This window comes from Dromiciops gliroides, chromosome 1 (assembly GCF_019393635.1).
Source record: "Dromiciops gliroides isolate mDroGli1 chromosome 1, mDroGli1.pri, whole genome shotgun sequence".
Lineage (NCBI taxonomy): Eukaryota > Metazoa > Chordata > Mammalia > Microbiotheria > Microbiotheriidae > Dromiciops > Dromiciops gliroides.
The window spans coordinates 3,341,673-3,347,087 of record NC_057861.1 but is presented as its reverse complement, the minus strand read 5'-3'; the positions used below and the strand labels follow the sequence as shown (position 1 = coordinate 3,347,087).

The 5,415-nt window shown below is 42.8% G+C and overlaps 1 pseudogene; it reads left to right on the top strand.

The window, feature by feature from the left end:
• The first annotated feature begins 1,147 nt into the window (after positions 1 to 1,147).
• On the top strand, positions 1,148 to 2,148 carry LOC122737394 (annotated as a pseudogene).
• Positions 2,149 to 5,415: the final 3,267 nt, after the last annotated feature.

The following is a 5,415-nucleotide window of genomic DNA, read 5'->3' as shown; positions in this document are numbered from 1 at the left end:
TCCCCCAGACTGCTTCTCTGAACCAGTCCTGGCCTCAGCAATGACCGGACCTGAGGGCGAGAGGGGTGACAGTTAGAAGAGACAGATGGAAGAGACTTTGATAGTCAGCTCCATTTATAATGTCAATTTCCTAACTGGGCTTGGAGGTGCTTGACCTCCCATCTACCATATGCACCGCCATTGACTCATTCGGGAGCTGTTCATGCTGGCGAGCGATCCATTATCCCTCCTCCCACACCACCCCTTGGTTCTCCTCCTCCTTGTTGGCATCCAGTTCTTGGTCAGAGAATCAGGTACTCACAGAAGTCAAAGCTAGATGACCAGGCTATGCATGGGGAGGGCCAAGAGACATAATGGATGTGAAATGCTTTGTAAGCATTAAGTGTTTACAATCATTCTTCACAATGAGTGTCTGCCTTATCATTGAGAGGAAGTGTGTCCTAATGGACAGGGCACTGATGTCTTCAAGCCAAAAACCATAAACCAGAGTCCTGTCTTTGACTTCTCTTCACCACGTGACATGGGCCAGCTCCTCTCTGAGACTCGGTTTGCTTCCCTGTAAAAGATGGACTTACCTGGAGGGCTGTTGCGAGGAAAGCATTCCTCCAGTCATAAAGTGTTTCATTACTGTAGGGGCTGTTATCATTCTAGGAGGCACCATGGTAAAGTGGATTTGGACCTGGGTTCATATCCTTCCCCTGACACTAACTACCCATGGGACCCTGGACAAGTCATTCTTGGGCCTGGACCAGATGACCTTGACATCCCTCCAGCTGTAGATCGATGACCATGATCCCATTACTCCTCTCCACTGATGTCCTTGTCCATTCAGGTTCACAACCAGAGTCTCGGCCACCTTAGGATAATAATAATAATAATATATGATATTTTAAAAGTATGGTGAAGTTTGCTAATTGCTTTACAACTGTGTGAGGTAGATGCCAAGATTATACCTATCCCGTTTTACAGATGAGGAAATTAAGACTCAGAGATGAAAAGTGATTTGTCTATCATCACATAGCTAATAAGATTGAAACTCTGGGCATGGTGGCATCGGCTGCATCTCCAGGTATTTGAATCACACTTCCACCATCTTTCCATCATTTAGTCAGGCAGAGACCAAGACGCTTCTGGAAGAACCATTGTGATGGCTGCCCAAGGAGAACCCCAAGTGCAGTTGAAACTTGTATTAGTTAGTGATGGAGGTACTGGAAAAACCACCTTTGTAAAACATGACTTGACCTGAATCTGAGAAGTATGTAGCCACCCTGGGTGTTGAGATGCATCCTCTCATGTTCCATACAGAGGGCCTATTAAATTCAACGTATGAGATGCAGCTGTTGGTCTGAGAGATGGTTATTACATCCAAGCTCAGTGTGCCATTATAATGTTTGATGTTACATCAAGAGTCACTTACAAGAGTGTGCCTAACTGGCATAGAGATCTAGTACAAGTATGTGAAAATATCCTGATAGTGTCGTGTGGCAACAAAGTGAATATTAAGGACAGAAAAGTCAAGGTGAAATCAATTGTCTTCCATAGGAAGAATGTTAAGGGCTAAAATTCTAGCTAGACTGTCTAAAATCTAATGAGTGGTCGCCAATAAATTATAAGCTTTAGCAAGAGTTAGACTTTTAAGCATTTATTAAGGAGAATAAGAATTTGGTAAAGAGAGAGAGAAAGGCCTAGATTCCTATCTATTAAAGGGAGAGCGCATTTCTACCTCCCTTCTCTACCAGTGTCCTCAGGAAAAGAGAGCGAGGCAGAGTGCCCGGCTCCCCCTTCCTCTTCCCACCAGCAAACGTCACTTCTTGACGCCAAAGAAAAGACGTATGGTCTTGCCCTCAAAGACCTTCCTTTCATGGCGGAGCTTTTCTACAGTAAGTCTCCAGCAGGTGGCATCATTCCAATCGTTACAGGAAGAATCTCCATTACTGTGACATTTCAGCCAATGGTAACTACAACTTTGAGAAGCCCTTCCTTTGGCTTGCTGGAAAACTTATTGGAGACCCTAATTTGGAGTTTGTTGCCATGCTTGCTCTTGCTCCTCCAGAGGTTGTCATGGACCCAGCACTGGCAGCACAGTACAAGCAGGACTTACAGATTGCTCAGACAAGTGCCCTCCCTGATGAAGATAATGACCTGTAAGGGATTGAAGCTAGAGTCCAGTGTCAGAGGTCTAGTTTTATAGGCAACTGTCCTGTGATGTCAGTGACGTAGTGTGTTTGCCACTTTATTATATAGCTGAGCAGAACATGTGTTTAATCTTTGGGATGCTGAAGGAGATGAATGGGCTTTGGAGTGAATGTGGCAGTTTAAAAAATATAATTCATATTTTGGACCTGCATATTTAGCTGTTTTGGACCGCAATTGCATCCCCTTGAGTTTCAAATAAGACTGCTTCAGTCCCATCACAATATTCAATGGTGAATCTTGTTTGTTACTGGCATTCCCATTTCTTTTTCATTTAGATCATAATAAAGTTGTATTTCAAATATCTAAAAAAAGATTGAAACTCTGACCTCTTAAGATTCCAAGTCAAGCACTTGCTCCATCAGGCCCCACAACTCTTGACAAAGACCATCTCCCAAGAGCTTGAAGAGTTGAGACCTGAGACAATAGAAGCAGCCACACCATTGACACTGAAGAGGGTGGAGAATGCTTGTTGTTAGGGATTATATGGGAAGATGTGGTTATTGTCCTAAGCTCTGAAGTGTGGTGGGAAATGTGTTCAGTGTAGCAACCACAGGATACCAGAGGAGAGGGGATGAACCTAGGGAATAAGTAGTTTGGGATCTCAGATCTCATGAGACCAAGTAGAAGGCTATTCCACTGCAGTCAGTAAGCATCAGCTGATTGTCATTTCTGGTGTGGCAAGGTTTTGAGAAGATGGATTTCTCTGTGGGCAGGTTCTCCAAGCCTGGCTGGATGAGTTTCTAGGAAGTGCAGTCCCCAAAAGACAGTGTTTCTCCTCCTATCCTGAGAGTTATCATGAGTTATATGGGGGAGTGCACCCCAGGTTTGTGACAGGAATGTTTTGTAGCTACTGTTCTTGCTATATCATCTTGGTAATGCCTTTATTTTGAAGTAAGTCTACTGGTTGACTATTAAAATGAAGCTCACTGGTAGGGGCTCATAAGCTAGAGTTTTATGATTCTGGACCCATAGGATAACCTATAACTTGGAAGTGGCATCTGATCTCTGATGATCCATTCCCAGAATATGAGTAAAAGTTAGGGGCGGCACAGAGGGGATGGTACCATTAGAATTTTAGAATATTAGAATCTAACCTTATAAGGTTAAAACCTTACAATATTGGGAGGAGGAAGAAAGGAAATGTGCAGTTATATAGCACCTACTATATTCCAGACACTGTGTTAAGCACATCTTACAAATCTCATTTGATCCTCTTGACAACTCTGGGAAGTAGGTGCTATTATTATCCCCATTTTACAGTTAAGGAAACTGAGGCAAAAAAGAGTTACAAGGTCATACAACTAATAAGTGTCTGAGGTCAGATTTGACCTCAAGCTTTCTTGACTCCAGGACCAGCTTTCTTTCCACTATATCCCTAAAACTTTTGAATTTTAGAATCTTCTAACACTAGGACACTGGAATGTTAGAACTTAAAGCATCCATTCCCTAGGATTGCCATGTTTTCTAAATAACCGAAAGGAACAATATTGTAATATTATGGATGTTGTATGTTGAGTCAAATTTAAAGTTTGAAGGAGCCTTCCACATAGCCCAATCTACTTGTATTACAGCAGAGTAAACCGAGGTTCCAGGACCCAAGTCCCATAATCTGTCTGCTATGCCACACTTGGTATTACTAGGGTCTTCCATATGTGGTGAGTGGTTACTTACCAGGATGATCCCACCATATAATTGGTTCTTGAATCAGGAGGGAGTTTATAAGAAACTTCCAGAAGGAAGCACCCAGGGTGGGCTCAGTATCAAGGTTTCTTTGCCCTTTTCTTTGGCCCCTATCCATTGCTCCCACCATTGGTTCTTCAATTTCTAGTTTCTTGTCCTCTCTCCATTGCCCACCATTTCTAGGACTCCAGTGAAAAGTGTAAAGCATAACGTGTTTGTGGGGGCAGTTGAGGGGAGGGGATTTATATAGGGGTAGAAGGGATCGTTTCCCCCTCAACCATCTCCAGGTTTCTGAAGAAGGCAAAACAGTGTAATAATTGCTGGATTCCCTTTCTTCCTTCCTCTCCTACCCTGTTAAATTCCTACCCTTCCTTCAAATGCCCAACCCATATGCCACCTCCTCCAGGGAGTCTCCTTTGACTCTTCTCTCTCAGTACAGCCTTTCTCGTCATACCTCACAGAACACTTTGTCTAGTACTATAATGTACATGCCCATGGAGATGGAAAGGAGTAAGCTAAGTCTCACTTTCCCATGATTCCACGGGTTCAAGGCATGGTGCCACTGTGAAGGCATTAATTGGAGATAAGCAGGAATCACTAGGGGCAAGAGATTAAATAGGGGTACCAGGATGGGAGAGAGGCACCCAAGGTCTTGGTAGCAATAGCAGCAAAGGAGGTGGATTGGGTTGGGGTGGCTGCCATGTGGGAGATGGAGCAAAGAGAATGAAATTGAAGACAGGATCCAAACACTGACATCACATACACTCTCCAACTCAGCCCATTGCCCAGCACTTAATGTTTGGGTCCTCTCCCCCTTTTTATTAAGTAAAAATAAAATACTACAATAAAAAATTTTAAATACTACAATATACAATAAAATACTGTAGTAAATATATACTATATTAAATATAATATACAATATTAAATGTAAATACCTACTGTATTAAATATACTATAAAATGCCATCATAAAATGTTTCCTTTTTTATTAAGCAAGCACTTGTTGCTAAGCCCATTTATGTTCCTATGATTTGATGAATCTGGGATGTCATGAATGTGAGTACCCATTCCAAGGTACAGATAGCAACCTGTCCATAGCTCCTCATTGGGAGCACTTCTTGGAGATATCCTCCATAAAGCCTCTACCGAAGAGGGGGTGGTGTGTCCTTGCTGGGGCCTTTCCTTAATATGTCTTGAAGTTTCATGGATGCCAATGGAACACACACAAGCATGTATTGTCTATTGGCTATCCCATGATCTCCCTCTAAGACTGACACATCTTTATGGCCATATATCCCTTTGATCAAGTCTTTATGTTGTTTAATTTGTTACAATCAATCATGTGACCACCATGCTCCTCTACACTGGCCCTTTGGGTGACCCAAAACTTGCTATTTTTGGAAACTGTATTAGAGGCAGCTAGCTGGTGCTACAATGGCTGATACCTGGAATCAGGAAGACCTGAGTTCAAATCTTGCCTCATGCACTTACTAGCTGTGTGAGCCTGGACAAATCACTTAGCCTCCATCTGACTCAGTTT